Source organism: Podarcis cretensis (assembly GCF_951804945.1).
Source record: "Podarcis cretensis genome assembly, chromosome: 13".
NCBI lineage: Eukaryota > Metazoa > Chordata > Lepidosauria > Squamata > Lacertidae > Podarcis > Podarcis cretensis.
The window spans coordinates 13,749,772-13,766,335 of record NC_137182.1 but is presented as its reverse complement, the minus strand read 5'-3'; the positions used below and the strand labels follow the sequence as shown (position 1 = coordinate 13,766,335).

Genomic DNA, 16,564 nt, shown 5'->3' with positions numbered 1-16,564 from the left:
CGTTGCAGCAATTCTGATGAGCTGTGCTAGGTGCTGTATGGTTTTTAATTGCGTTTTTGTTCCTTCCTTCATTTCTCACACTGTGTCTTATTGTATTCCAATTTGCATCACACAGAATTCAAATGGTAATACAGTGGTACCTCGGGTTAAGAATCCAATTCATTCTGGAGGTCTGTTCTTAACCTGAAACTGTCCTTAACCTGAGGTACCACTTTAGCTAATGGGGCCTCCCGATGCCACCGCACGATTTCTGTTCTCATCCTGAAGCAAAGTTCTTAACCCAAGGTACTATTTCTGGGTTAGCAGAGTCTGTAACCTGAAGTGTTTGTAACCCGAGGTACCACTGTACAATAAAACACAAGATAAGCTGCAAAAGAACCAATAAAAAGGCAATTAGAGGTTATAGGTTTGGGTCCAGGCATTCTGGAAGACTGTATCTCCCTAGATGGGCCTGTCTGTATTTTGAAGTCTTCAAGGGAGGCCTTTCTCTTGGTCCCACCACCCTCACGTGCATATTGGGTGAGGACACGAAGGAGGCCCTTCTTCATAGAATCATAGAGTTGGAAGGGACCCCGAGGGTCATCTAGTCCAACCCCCTGGAATGCAGGAATCTCAGCTAAAGCATCCATGACAGATGGCCACCCAACCTCTGCTTAAAAACCTCCAAGGAAGGAGGAATCTCTTTGGGATCAGCTTGGGAACCTCTGGTCTAAAGAGGGGGAGGCACACACATAATAGCAGTAGCGGAGGAAGGGGGGGTGGGGGAGGTGGTCCACCCTGAATGTCATCACTGAGGGGGGGTGACAAAATTAGGTTTTTATAAAAAAAATTGGGCTCACAAAACTTTTTAGGAGTGACGTGGTGGCTATTATTTAAAAACACAACAAAATGAATTGGACTCCCTGGTTTTGAATAAGCATACAGTGGTACCTCGGGTTAAGAACTTAATTCGTTCTGGAGGTCCGCTCTTAACCTGAAACTGTTCTTAACCTGAGGTACCGCTTTAGCTAATGGGGGCCTCCCGCTGCTACCGGAGCACGATTTCTGTTCTCATCCTGAAGCAAAGTTCTTAACCCGAGGTACTATTTCTGGGTTAGCGGAGTCTGTAACCTGAAGCGTCTGTAACCTGAGGTACCACTGTACACAAATTTATGGACTGATAACATGGTAGACAGATAATGTAAGGCTTTGTATAATTTTATAACATGCAGAGAATAATATGTGTTGAGAAATCAGAGGGAGGAGCTGAGGGAAATCTCTGGAGGAGGGGAGAGAGGGGGGGAAAGGGGGGAAATAATGAATATGATATGTTTTGATAAGTTGTTATGTTGAAATTGCTAAAAATAAAAAAAGGAGTGACATGGTGGCTTAGGTGCCTGCAGGTTCCGCGCTGCCTAATATGGCAGCGTGGGACTTGCGTCCGCCCTACAGCTGAGGGGGAGGCGGCGGAGGGGCTCCAAGCGTCAGAGAGGCTTGCCCTGCCCTCATGGGCAGATTGCCCCGCCCCCGGCTGCAGGACACCCCCCCACACCAGGCACCAGAGCGGGTAGCTACGCCACTGCGTAATAGCATGAGGATTGAACAAGATATTGTTCCAAGTTCTATTCCAAAACCAACTTAATTCATTGTAATGGTTCTAGAGGTTGCTCGTGCGTAAGCCGGTGCCAACACCTGGCTGGGTTGCCTGAGTGAACCTTTTCTGTCCGGACAGCCACTCACCCGTGGCTGTCTCAATCGCTGGCAGAATCCGTCAGTGGGCGTTTCTTAAGCCTCTTCCAGCAAAGAAGCTCTTTGAAGCCTTCTGCGCAAGGAGGGTGTGGGCAGCGGAGGACCCTTACTCTCCCCGCTGGTCCCCAGCAAGGAGTCATGGGACCGCCTCGCCGATTCCCCCATCTGCCCCCCTTCTCCACTGGTGCTACGCTGATTCTCTTCCCCAGAAGATGGGCTGCCTCTCCCCATCCCGGGACGCTCTCTGGGACCCCTCCGGAGCCCGCTCTCTCCCTCCGGCACTGATGGCAGTTCCCTGACATTCCTGTTCAGTTCACCTGGCAATTCTCTGAACTCCTTTCAAGCACAGTTCAGATATATATGTACCACTTCCATTTCAGTGGACATTTCTAAACAGAATCAATTCAATCTGAGCACCGGAAGAAGCACATCTGCTCCTTTGTGGTAAGTGCAACGCAGGTCAAGGCAGAGGTTTTTTACCTCCCCAGAGATGAAAAGAAACCTAGAGCTGTATCAGGAGAAAGATCTAACCTAGCAAGCTTGAGCAATGCTCAGCTGATGTAGCAAACACCTAGAGATAGCAGGAAGATATTATTAAGAGCGTCCATGCGACTTGCTTGAGGCCCACCATATGGCGTTTATCAGAGATAACCTTTGGAATACGATCGCGGAAAACTGATGTTTAAGTAAGCGTCCTCATTTCCATCATGGCACGCTTCCCAACAGCTTATTTTGAGCCTTGGATTTTTGCCGGGAAACATTTCTAACAGGATGTTTACGGTTTCTAAATATCCTGTTTACAAACTGGTCCAAACAGTGCAGGCCGAAACCCCCCACAATTTTTGTGCTTAGATCCCCCATGAAGTGCCCATAATCTTCCAACATTTGCAATTCAGATGGCATCTCACGCTTTGTGATGTAAGTGATAATCAAAGGAACGCTATGATTTGCATTCCGTTTCCTAAGAGCAGTGCGTCAGGAAAGTGTAATCAGATTTCCGTAAAGGTTCTATTTTAATCGAACGAGATCTTTGTGGCCATTAAAATGATGCATTTGGAAAGGAAACACATTATGTTTGTAAACCTCGGACGCTCTTAAGCAGTGATTCCCCTCTAACGAAATTGTGAGTGTTGGTGACAGTGGAAGATTTGGCAATATTCTTAGCTGTCATTGTTTATAGAACAGCACCAATGTACATGGTGGTTTATGAAGTAGGACAAGAGAAAGAAAAAATACGTCCCTGCTGCTATTGAATTTACAATTTTAACTTTTTACTATGGAACTTTAAATATCTGGACATTTGTTGCTAACAAACAGCAAATCTTCAATGACTCTCAGGTTTTTTTTTACTGTGGTTGCATGAGTGTGTGTGTAGTTGCAACTCAATATAACTTTCGCCTTGGTGTGGCCAACCTTACTGAGGACAGTTCTCCATCTGAAAGGCTGTCGGATAAAAATAAAGAGAAGGAACTCTAAAGAAAGGGGTCCGAAGTTGCCCATCAGCAGCTCATACCTGTCCAGAAAACTCAGCAGGCACACAGGTAACCCAGAATGTAGTCATTATTTTAAACTTGCATAGGTAAAGGTAAAGGGACCCCTGACCATTAGGTCCAGTCGTGGCCGACTCTGGGGTTGCGGCGCTCATCTTGCTTTACTGGCCGAGGGAGCCGGCATACAGCTTCCGGGTCATGTGGCCAGCATGACTAAGCCGCTTCTGGCGAACCGCAGCAGCGCACAGAAAAGCCGTTTACCTTCCCGCCAGAGCGGTACCTATTTATCTACTTGCACTTTGACGTGCTTTCCAACTGCTAGGTTGGCAGGAGCAGGGATCGAGCAATGGGAACTCACCCTGTCGCAGGGATTCAAACCACCGACCTTCTGATCGGCAAGTCTTAGGCTCTGTGGTTTAACCCACACGTGTCCCTTGCATATACACATATAAATTAACCAATGCATATTTTAATGCAAATCCGTGCCATCTTTTTCTGGTTTTTGGTGATTGTAAGGACCCACTCTCTGTGTTGCAGAACACAACTAGTACATTCCTGGATTTTTTGGAAATTTCTTCTCCCTGAATCCAAGGATGATTCAAACATATGGAGGCAACAGAGTTCACTGCTCAACATCCTGTCTTATGTATAATTTGGATTCCTCTTTGGTGGAGTATATTGCCCTCTAGTATAAATAGTTATTTCTAAAAATTAGGGTTCCTAGGGGTATTTGCGAATCAAATTTCAGTTTTCCAGCTGCTTTGTATGTATCATTTATTACCCAGACTTCACCATTAATCAAAACTGTATGCAAAAATGTGCTTATCGGGAGAAATTTGCACTAAAAGGCTGAAGAGTTTTCATGAGGATTATTTTTATTTTTTTGCAAATGGCTGCAAAAATGAATTTAAGCTTTGAAGAATGAGAAATTGAAAAAAGTGGCAGCTCTTTCCATCCCTCGGCAGTCACAGGGGAAGCTTAGCTGTACTGATAGCCAGGTGAGATCAGGTAACCACTCGATGAGGTGGGTATTATTAATGGCAGCAATACTGAAGAATATGGGTGAAATATACTCGGAGTCGAGAGTGGATTTCATGCTCTTTATTCAGCTCATAGTGGTGAGGAGGAATGAAAGTTCCCCCAAAGTATCTGCTTTATATACATTATTTACACAATGGGCTGCACGTGATTGGCTAATTCCAAGATTCTCCTGTAGGCCAATCAGGTTGTGGATTCACTTCCATCTGGAGCCGGATTGGGTGGCTCCTGCAGACCAGTCATACTGCTGCATTGTTCTAGGACCAATCAGATTGCTGCATTTTGATCCTATTCAACTCAGCACATAACAATGGGATTTGGAATATGGGAACCAATCCATTAGGAAGTTCTCTTGAGCAATTCCCATGGCAACAACCATTTTATGGCAGATAAGGCTATTGTCAAAGAGCGAGCCGGCAGTAAATCACACTGCTCAAAGTTGGAGCTAACTCTTTATTAGCAAAAACACAATCTTTGAAGACTTGGCCGAGCGTCAGGCCTAATGAGCGCAGCAGCTCTTCTCAGGTAGGTCTGATCCTATGAATTGGTTGCCGAGACTGAATGTTCCCACCTCCCCACAACCGTCTAAGTCCCCTCTTCTCTGAGGCTTTCCTCAAGCAATCAGAGACTGCGCCTGCGTGCAGCGTGCCACTGCTCCACCCATTTCAGCCCTCTTCTGGTCTGGGAGACAAGTGAGGAGGGGAGCTTGTTGCAGCAAGAGGGGGAGACACTTTACCAGCCTGACTCATCTCTGCCCACTGGAGCCAGTGCGGTGTAGTGGTTAAGAGCGGTGGACTCGTAATCTGGTGAACGGGGTTCGCGTCTCCGCTCCTCCACATGCAGCTGCTGGGTGACCTTGGGCTAGTCACACTTCTCTGAAGTCTCTTGGCCCCATTCACCTCACAGTGTTTGTTGTGGGGGAGGAAGGGAAAGGAGAATGTTAGCCGCTTTGAGACTCCTTCGGGTAGTGATAAAGCGGGATATCAAATCCAAATCCAAACTCTTCTGCCTCTTCGCCTCCCTCTCACTCACCGGTTTTGACTTTTCTGGACTTCTCTCTGCCGCAGATCCTCTCTTGCAAACTAAGCCCTGTTACTCCTTCAGCTTCTGACTCCCCCTCTTCCCAGTGTGACCACTCATCATCATCTCACCACCAGTCCCCAGGCTCTGAACCTTCTTCCCTTGGTGGTTCCCCAGCTGGTTCCTCCCACCATTCCTCTGCTTCCAACCAGTCCATGACACTTAGTCATCGTACCAGCAGTATCAAAGGTAGTATGCCCATTACTGGGGAAAATGAGGGGTAGAGGGTTTTTGTTCTCAGGTCATGCTTGTTGGCTTCTCATGGGCACCTGGAAGCTGCTGGTCTGACCCAACAGAGCTCTGCCTATGTTCTTAACATTCATCTCAAAAAGGACTGTACCCAGGGCTGGCCCAAGACATGTTGGCACCTGAGAGGAACCACAAAATGGTTGGGTTGGTGTCTCACCCCTAGAGCGATGAAGGAACCTAGGGGGTGGTGTATGCCAACATCTCCTCAGCAGCACCTTGCAACAATGTAGGTGGAACAGGCCGGTCCCAATTTAAGTCCAGGGTGCTCCAGTTCTGTGGTTATCAGTCTACTGCTATCTCCACATGCATAGATTTGCATCAACTCAGATGGCTCTGGGGTGGATGAAGCGTCCTTTCGTAGGCTTTGCAGGTGAGTCAAACCCTTACCGCATTTGGGTAGTCCCATCCCTTGTTGCGTTTCCTAACTGTAACCATGGAGCTGAAGTAAATATCCATAGATCTTCAGACTTTGCCCAATTTCCCCATTCAAAACTAATAATGTGAAATGGAAAGCAAGATTCACTTTTAGAATATAGGATGTTTCCTTTGTTGGTTGTTGTTGTTGTTGTTTAGTCGTTTAGTCATGTCCGACTCTTTGTGACCCCTTGGACCAGAGCACGCCAGGCACTCCTGTCTTCCACTGCCTCCCACAGTTTGGTCAAACTCATGCTGGTAGCTTCAAGAACACCACCCAACCATCTCATCCTCTGTCATCCCCTTCTCCTTGTGCCCTCCATCTTTCCCAACATCAGGGTCTTTCCCAGGGAGTCTTCTCTTCTCATGAGGTGGCCAAAGTATTGGAGCCTCAGCTTCAGGATCTGTCCTTCCAGTGAGCACTCAGGGCTGATTTCCTTAAGAATGGAGAGGTTTGATCTTCTTGCAGTCCATGGGACTCTCAAGAGTCTGCTCCAGCACCATAATTCAAAAGCATCCATTCTTCGGCGATCAGCCTTCTTTATGGTCCAGCTCTCACTTCCATACATCACTGCTGGGAAAACCATAGCTCAAACTATACGGACCTTTGTTGGCAAAGTGATGTCTCTGCCTTTTAAGATGCTGTCTAGGTTTGTCATCGCTTTTCTCCCAAGAAGCAGGCATCTTTTAATTTCGTGACTGCTGTCACCATCTGCAGTGATCATGCAGTCGTTGTTAAAGGGCTGGAAAGGAATTTTCCTGCATTGGCAGGCTTTGCCTTCCCTGTATCAAAACGTCACAACTTTGGCGGTTCCAGGCCTTGGGTGGAATCTTCTAGTCTTCCCTAAAAGGGTGTGTATGTGTGAAGCGGTGACCCATGCCCCCTCTGTGGCAGCGTTCCCAGGGTTCCCCGTTAAAGGGGTTGTTTTGAGGGGAGTCATTGGCCATACGCCGAGAGGCTGTCATTGGTCTCCCCAGTGTTGCAGTGAATTGGGGGGCGGGCTTTCTGCTGGACAGATGTTCTCCAGAACCAATCCAATCCCCACTCATTCTGGATAACCCTGATGTTCCCCAGATGCGCAGCTGGGGACTGGGAGGGATAAACGCCCAATGCCTGAGCCAAGGTCTCCCTACATCTGAATCTTAAATAAAGTTGTGGCCAATTTTAACCCCATAACACAGTGTCGTGTGTCTTTATTCCACACAGGAGCCGACCTGGGGTTGGGGGGGGCGTGTCTCCGCCTGTCCATGCAATAATTGCCACACACAGGAAGAACAAGGATATAGTTTGAGTGCCTCACTTGTAGCTTTATAAATCAATGAATGTGTCAACACGAATATTGCAATGGTTGTATAAGGGATTGTTATTATGACTGGAGTGTAATGGAAATTAGTAAGGTTTTGGAACGCAGAAATAAAGCAAATAATCAAGCCATCAATTCTAGCACGCGGGGCCCCACTTTATCTAAATTATATAATTTGGTATTTGAACGATTGGTATTGATAATTGTATTATAAATTGGTATTGTTACAATGAGGCTATTATTGGATTGCAGTGGAAACTAATAAAAATTATTATTATTTTTAAAAAAAAGAAGAGGAGGAAGTGGAAGGAGCAGAAACAGGCAGTCTTTGCCTGCTTGCATGCAACTTGAATAGGGGAGATAGGTAAAGGTAAGGACCCCTGGACGGTTAAGTCCAGTCAAAGGCAACTATGGGGTTGTGGCGCTCATCTTGCTTTCAGGCCAAGGGAGCCGGCGTTTGTCCACAGACAGCTTTCCAGGTCATGTGGCCAGCATGACTAAACCGCTTCTGGCACAACAGGACACCGTGACAGAAGCCAGAGTGCATGGAAATGCTGTTTACCTTCCTGCCACAGTGGTACCTATTTTTCTACTTGCACTGGTATGCTTTCGAACTGCTAGGTTGGCAGGAGCTGGGACAGAGCAATGGGAGCTCACTCCGTCGCGGGGATTTGAACAGCTGACTTTCCGATTAGCAAGCCCAAGAGGCTCAGTGGTTTAGAGCACAGCGCCATCCGCACCCAATATAGGGAAGATACATAAGCCAAGGTCAGGGATGGGGTTTCTCTGTTGCAGCAACTGCTTCATCAAGTACACACCTAGGGGCAGCTGAGAGAGGTGGGACTGATGGACATGCATTCCCCTAGTTTGTAAGTGCACTTTTGACAATTAAGAGTTAATTCATCCCTCAGGACATTCTGTACTCATCAATCACCCGGTATTGTCTTCTCTGGTTAACAGAAGCTCTCCAGGATCTCAGGCTCAACTCTTTCATATCACCTGCTACCTGATCACTTTAGCTGGAGATGCCAGACACTGGATCTAGGATCTGGGATCAGTTGCTTGCAAGACATGCACACTACCGCTAGGGATGTAGTTTGCCGCCCTGTACCTGTTCATCTTTTGAACATATTACCCTAACTCAGATTGGGTCTGCTGGAGTTGACATTTCATGTTTGAATGATCTCAGCCTGGTATGGTGATTTTCAAAAACAGCGTTATTGTATTCAGTTCTCCTGATGGTGGTATGATCACCTATTACATGACGGTTGTCATAATCCTATATTTGTCACTATTTACAATGCTGCCATTACTATTCGTCGCCCAGCGTCAAAGCCGTCTGCCCCCAACTAGTTTTACTTTAAGCCTGGGACAGGAAACAAAACAGAAGATGGCAGGATATGCCCAATGCTGGGGAAAACCACTGTAACACAACAGTGACAAATCCAGCCATCTCCACCCATTCTTAATTACAATTTCCATCACTGATGGCCATTGGCTGTGTTTGCTAGGGCTGATGGGAGATGTGGTTCAGCAACATCTGCAACATCTGGCCTAAAGGAACTACATCCCTGGCTGTGACAAATCCTAACTACCTTGTGTGAACACTTGAGAGCTGTTTGTACTTCCCAGGTGAAATAAAAAATTTAAGGTCATATATACATAGCACATACATAGATATATAAACCACATGTCTGAAGCCCCACAGAAAAAATCCTGAAACCATTTTGTCCCTCCCAAATTGACCTCAAATATTTCTCTACAAGGTCGAAGGAAAATGGAAAAGCCTCCCCATTGTCTTTGCCTTCACAAATCCTGTCTTAAGGGTATGTCTGTGTATGAATAGGGTGAGCCTGTGACCTGGCTCAGGAACTAAGTATTTATCATTAAAAAAAACTGGCCAGGCTCCCCAGGTAATCCAATCAAGTGACCATTAACAGGTAACCTGCCAGACAGCAGATAAACAACGCACTCAGATTTCTGGTGTAGACCGCCTTTTCTGTGATGTAAGTATGATGTATCTGGGGGTGGTCTTGGACTGCAGGGCGGGCAATTTAAAATGTCTATATAAGGGCAGGCACACCTTGGTTCTGGGTCCTCCTCTTCTGCGTGTGGGGGAGCACCCTGTTGCAGCAGTCAATAAAGATCAGGCTTACGAGCTGCTTTGCTTCTCAATATTCTCTGGTTGGCCTCTGTTATTTTCTTTGACCGATGGAGAACCTACAAAGGACTCTATAAGGGATCTTGTGTCCCCCATAAGGGAATAAGGGCAGATTTTTGTTTATTACACTGGCATCCATTGAATGCATTTCTGAAACTCAGTCCATTTGATCCGGATTACAACCAGGCCTGTGCAGAGATAATGAAGGCAGAACAGGCAATAAGAGAAGTACAATAGAAAGCATGAGGATTGGCTAGCGTTTTCTGATAGCCAGCCTGTAAATACTTTTGTCGAGGGCAGTGAAAATGGCTGTTCTTTTCTCCAGTTCTGTCCTAACGCCAAAAATATCTCTGATTTTGACTTTAGGCACTGTCAGCATATAAATGATTAGCAATAACTGTAATAACATTAGGTGTGTCCAATTAGTAACGTGGAGAGGGTAATCTACTAACTGGCAAAACCTTTTCATTATCTAACTGCCTGTTACCAGGCAAAACAAACACTGCCTCTGGCTTGGGGCATCGCCTGGGACCTACATACCTTGAGTGCCTTTCTCCATGTGAGCCTGTCCCGTGAGGAGGGATGATCACTGAGGCTAGATCACATGCTGGGCTTGGACCAGGTCCAGAATCCACAGCAAGAACCCAAGGGGATCAGGCATGTAACATCAGCTGAAGCAATTTTGTAGGACAAGGAAGGGGAACGTGGGGCGTTTCTGAGCACAATTCAAAGTGTTGGTGCTGACCTTTAAAGCCCTAAATGGCCTTGGTCCAGTATATCTGAAGGAGCGTCTCCACCCCCATCATTGTACCTGGACACTGAGGTCCAGCGCCGGGGGTCTTCTGGTGGTTCCCTCACTGCGAGAAGCCAAATTACAGGGAACCAGGCAGAGGGCCTTCTCGGTAGTGGCACCCGCCCTGTGGAACGCCCTCCCATCAGATGTCAAAGAGAACAACAACTACCAAACTTTTAGAAGACATCTGAAGGCAGCCCTGTTTAGGGAAGCTTTTAATGTTTGATGTATTACTGTATTTTAATACTTGGTTGGAAGCCGCCCAAAGTGGCTGGGGAAGCCCAGCCAGAAGGGCAGAGTATAAATAATAAATTATTATTATTATTATTATTATTATTATTATTATTATTATTATTATTAGTGCTGCTGGAGTCCCATCAGCTCCAGCCACATGGGCAGTGCTTGGGGCTGATGGGAGTTGTAGTCCACCAATGTCAAAAAGGCCACAAGTTCCCCATTCCCAGTGTAGGGAGTTGCTGGATTGGCCAGCCTGGATTGGGATTCTGTCATTGCCTAGTCAACATGGTACCCAACTGCCCACTGCACTTCAGGTCTGGGACTCTGGGGTGGAGTGGAAAAACATTCCATTTCATATGACTTCTTTTCTGAGCCAAGATGATGAAGATGAAACAAGCATAAACAAATAGAAGTGCATAGGGAATGACAGCCATATCACTTGTGTGATGCAAGTACTGAATTTCCCTATGTCACTGCTAGCTCCACTCATAGGGAAATGAGGTCTGGGGGTCAGCTCCAGCTAACTAATGTCACAGAAGCCCAAAGGCCAGCTTTCTTTCTTCCTTCCTTCCTTTCTTCCTTTCTTTCTTTCTTTCTTTCTTTCTTTCTTTCTTTCTTTCTTTCTTTCTTTCTTTCTTTCTGGCTTTATTTTCCATACTTGCATTGATACATCAAAGACATATCTTCCTTAGGTAAAGGTAAAGGGACCCCTGACCATTAGGTCCGGGTCAGGTGGCCAGCATGACTAAGCTGCTTCTGGCGAACCAGAGCAGCGCCCGGAAACGCCGTTTACCTTCCCGCCAGAGCGGTCCCTATTTATCTACTTGCACTTTGATGTGCTTTCGAACTGCTAAGTTGGCAGGAGCAGGGACTGAACAACGGGAGCTCACCCCGTTGCAGGGATTCGAACCGCCAACCTTCTGATCAGCAAGTCCTAGGCTCTGTGGTGTAACCCACAGCACCACCCGCGTCTTATTATACATTAAAAAAGTTTTTTTTCCCGAAACACACTCCAACAAAATAATATCGGTCTTCCTGCTATACATTTGATACATATACTTGATACATATACCTGTCCTTTCCCAATTTGTATTCCACTCTAATCAACCTATTGCCTCAACTTGACTATATATTGCCAATAAAAATATTTATATATTCCTATTTTCCTCTTTTAATTTAAATTATTCACAGAGATTGCTCAAAGGCTATTACCGTATTCAGGTTACAACAATTATTCTTTAGGTAATTCCTTAAAGGTTCCCAGTTTGAAATGAACTCCTGCTTTGACTTATCTTTAATCCTTTCCGAGAGACTGTCTAATTTAGCGTATTCCACCAGTTTCCCAAAGGCCAGCTTTCAAGCAGGGTGACCATACTGTAAGTCCTACTTTACAAAGGACACGCTTCTGTTTGAAGAGCTGTCAGAGGACAATTCTTGTTTTGATGGGCTCTCTGGTCCAAATCCTCTAGACCAGCCTTTCTCAACCTGTGGGTCCCCAGATGTTGTTGGACTACAACTCCCATCATCCCTGAGCTCTGGCCTTGCTAGCTAGGGGTGATGGGAGTTGTAGTCCAACCACATCTGGGGACCCACAGGTTGAGAAAGGCTGCTCTAGACAGAGAGGCATAAAGGCAGAGCAGGAGCCAAGAAGTTAAATCCTGGACAGCAAACTGAGCAAGCATGAAGACTACTACAATGAGATCTATTCTTTCCATTTGTTGTTGTTGTTGTTGTTGTTGTTGTTGTTGTTGTTGTTGTGTTGTTTAGTCATTTAGTTGTGTCCGGCTCTTCGTGACCCCATGGACCAGAGCACGCCAGGCACTCCTGCCTTCCACTGCCTCCCGCAGTTTGGTCAAACTCATGCTGGTAGCTTCGAGAACACTGTCCAACCATCTCGTCCTCTGTCGTCCCCTTCTCCTTGTGCCCTCCATCTTTCCCAACATCAGGGTCTTTTCCAGGGAGTCTTCTCTTCTCATGAGGTGGCCAAAGTATTGGAGTCTCAGCTTCACGATCTGTCCTTCCAGTGAGCACTCAGGGCTGATTTCCTTCAGAATGGATAGGTTTGATCTTAGAGCAATTATCTCTATATTTGCCTCTAGACCTAGTCATTGTTAGCATATGCCAGCTTTGAAGCAAATGTGTGTTCTCTTTGTGGGCAATGTGCCCCATTTCTTTGCTTTTTCGGACCACACTTCTTTGAAGAGGAGCTGCTCTGCATCGCGAGAAAAGCCACACAGAGGAAAACCGGAAGGTATTGTGGGAACCCACGGCAAGAGAGCTCTCCCAGTCCTAGCGAAAGCTAGAGCCAACAAACCGGTGAGGCCAGTTCCCAAGGAAAATTACCACTTAGTCATCCCAAATTCCTGACACTTCTTCCTCTTCACCCAGCCTGTCATCATCACTTTTCCGCGGGCAGAGAGGCTCCTTTGCTTCCCTTATATAATACATATGTTTGTTTGGCATTTTGAAAAGCTCTCAACGATGAGACAAATCTCAACTTGCCTATCCAAGTCCTGCCTGAATGTTTCAAAGGGCCTCAAGGAGGCATCCCCATAGATGAAAGCTCACAGGTTGGCCTCACTGTTGCACTCAACAAACTGGAGGGCAAAGGTTCTGGGTCTCCCTCTAGCTGTAGATCTTGTTCAAGAGCTACCAGCTGTGTAAATGAGCATCATAGGAAGATGTTGTTGTTGTTTAGTTGTTTAGTCGTGTCCGACTCTTCGTGACCCCATGGACCAGAGCACACCAGGCACTCCTGTCTTCCACTGCCTCCCACAGCTCGGTCAAACTCATGCTGGTAGCTTCAAGAACACTGCCCAACCATCTCATCCTCTGTCGTCCCCTTCTCCTTGTGTCCTCAGTCTTTCCCAACATCAGGGTCTTTTCCAAAGAGTCTTCTCTTCTCATGAGGTGGCCAAAGTATTGGAGCCTCAGCTCCAGGATCTGTCCTTCCAGTGAGCACTCAGGGCTGATTTCCTTCAGAATGGATAGGTTTGATCTTCTTGCAGTCCATGGGACTCTCAAGAGTCTCCTCCAGCACCAGAATTCAAAAGCATCAATTCTTCGGCAATCAGCCTTCTTTATGGCCCAGCTCTCACTTCCATACATCACTACTGGTCATAGGAAGATGGCATCATAGAATTGTAGAGTTCGAAGGCATCCTGAGGGTCATCTGGTCCAACCCTCTGCAATGCAGGAATCTCAACTAAAGCATCTATGACGGGTGGTCATCCAACCTCTGCTTCAAAACCTCCATGGAAGGAGAGTCCATCACCTTTCAAGGTGGTCTGTTCCACTGCTGAGCAGCTCTTAGCACCTGAAAGTTCTTCCTGGTGTTTCATCAGAATCTCATTTCTCGGCGATAGGTTCAGTTCCTACCCTCCTGAGCAGGAGAAAACAAGCTTGCTTCATCATCCATAGGACACCCCTTTAGATCTTTGAAGATGGCTATCATATCTCCTACAGGGAACAGAGGAAACAGCCCTCTTCAAGTTGTTTGTCCCCAGATTCTGGTATTCAGAGGCATACTTCTGCATGTGGTGTAGTGGTTAAGAGCAGTGGACTCATAATTTGGTGAACCGGGTTCGCTTCCCCGCTCCTCCACATGCAGCTGCTGGGTGACCTTGGGCTAGTCACACTTTTCTGAAGTCTCTCAGCCCCACTCACCTCACAGAGGGTTTGTTGTGGGGGAAGAAGGGAAAGGAGATTGTTAGCCGCTTTGAGACTCCTTAGGATAGTGATAAAGTGGGATATCAAATCCAAACTCCTCCTCCTCCTCCTCCTCTTCTCCTTCTTCTTCCATTTAACTATCATGGCTATTGAGAACTTCATGAGTTTGTCTAAATTCTCTTTAAGTCAGACTTTCCCAGCCTTGTGCCCTCCAGATACTATCAGATACCCACTAGCCCCAGCCAGGGAGTGATGATGGGAGTTGTAGTCTAGCAACACCTGGAAGACGATACTAGTTTAGGAAACCTTGCTTTTAACGCCATCCTTATCACAAGAAAGGGCTTGCTGGGGCACAGCTGGAAGACAAAGAGCATCTGCATGCTCCATTGATACATCTAGCTATCAACTCATTCAAACATCTGAAAACCAGGACATACTCCTGCACAACTGGGCTTCTTAAATCTCATTGAGTTGATGGGATTTACACTGTGCACAGGATCCAGATCCAGTTACTAACCAAAGCTTGACTTCAGGTCCTCAATAAACCAGACCTGACATCCAGAACAAAACACACCACATCTTCACTGCTGGGTTTTAAACCTCCATGCAAAAGCAAAAGCAACAATTGACTTTTTCTGAGTGAAGTGGCTAACTCCATTCAAAGCCTGTGATATCAGTGTTTTGCAAGGGGGGAAAGTGAAGAATTTCAGTGGAACAACAGCTACATTGGTTTCCTGTGGGATTAGTTGAACTGAGCGAGGGCAATTGGTCTCTACGTTCAGTGCATTGCAGTTGTGTGGAGATTTGAACCCAGATTTCGCAACACATGTCCAGCATGCTTGCTGCTGCATCACACTGACCAGTGTGATGTGGTAGATCTGACTTCAGTTGGGACAACCGGGTGGTTCAGGATGCATGATGCTTTTATCATAAAATCTAATCTCTGTTTCACGAGTTAAGTGAATGTGATGGATTGAGAGAGAGGGGTGGGTTGTTTGGGATGTGAATAAGTGGGGTGTGTGGGAAGATGAAAGGGTCAATCAGAGTGATCAAGTGGGTCTGCAGGGGAGGAGATAAGGTCAGTGGCTCTCTTCCTTGGGTGCCCTACTCTTCACAGATTCGGCACACCTTTTCATCTGCTCAGCCTGCTGCCCACATTGGATAGGAAATTTCAAGGCTGTTGGAGAGTCACAGCGTCTGCTGTGGCTGTAGAGACCCATTTGCACCACAGGTCCTTAGCCAGTGCTATTTTTCTAGAGAAAGAGGTGCCAGAAGGCACTGTGAACGTCTCCCTTGTTCTCTCATAATGGCAATGGCGCCCACCCGAGATGTACCGGTACTGAGTTCCAGCGAGTTCCAGCTGGGAAAAAAATGCCCTGGTCCTTATGCCAATTTATATGCATAGATGCTGTCAGGGGTTCAGGAGCAGAGGCACAGGGAAGAGAGGAGATGGAGAGCGAAGGGGAAGAATCCGAGGGGAGCGTAGGAGAAGAGGACAGTGGACCGAGGGATTCCATGAGCCTCTCCAGCGAATCGGAAGATTCACAGAAGGGGGCGCCAGTGGCCAGGGGTAGGGGGTTCCCAAGTTGAACGCCCCAGGAGCAAGGGGGCAGCAGGGACTCCCAGAGCAGTAGCTGGAAATCAGGACCAGCTTCCCCACCAGAGCAGAGTGGGGGGGAAGAGTCCCAAGGATCGGGGCCAGTGCATTCCCCACCAGGGAGAGAAGATAAGGCAGGGCTGACCACACCTCCATCGGAGAGTCAGACAACGGAGGGGAGGTCAGATCCGGCCAGTATCCCGGAAGAGGGAAGCAGTGACAGAAGTAGTGTAACGGTCAGGAGGAAGGTCACTGGGTTGGCGCGAGAGGCAAGTTCAAATGTACAGGAGCGCGGGACAGCAGAGAATGAGGATTGGGAACCGGGTCCTAAAGCCCGCCGGAGGGAGGGGGAGGAGCTAAGCGACTCAGCGTTGGAAGAGTCCAGAAAGGGCAATGCCCCAGCGGGCAGGAGGACCCAGAGGAGGAGAGAGCAGCGTAAAAGGTGGAGCAGGGCTAGGATCTTAAACTGGTGTCATAGGGGAGGAGACTCAGACGGTACTTCGCCGGTCTAGGGTGTAAGACGTAGAGCTGCGCGCTGCGGCTTTGAAATGGAAACTGAACCTCAATAAAGACTTTTGTACATAACGACAGCCTAGCGTTGGTCCTCTGTGAGCTGGGACCTAGGGGCAGCTCTGACAGATGCAGTTATAGAAATAACAGAAATACATCTCATCAGGTTTGGGTTGGGAAGACAACAGGGCACCTAGTAAGCGAATCCGTAGACCAAAACAATGTCGGCGTCTCCCCCCGACCCTCTCCACATTCCAAATAAACAAGAACAATTAAAACAAATGAATCTCTGAG

The 16,564-nt window shown here is 47.1% G+C and overlaps 1 long non-coding RNA gene across 1 annotated transcript in view; it reads right to left on the bottom strand.

Moving 5' to 3' along the window:
- Window positions 1–918: 918 nt before the first annotated feature.
- Window positions 919–16,564, bottom strand: part of LOC307201207 — an 86,912-nt gene continuing 71,266 nt past the window's right edge. Inside the window, exon 2 of the long non-coding RNA XR_013832648.1 lies at window positions 919–1,126. This is a non-coding gene — a long non-coding RNA (uncharacterized lncRNA). The remainder of the gene's footprint in view (window positions 1,127–16,564) is intronic.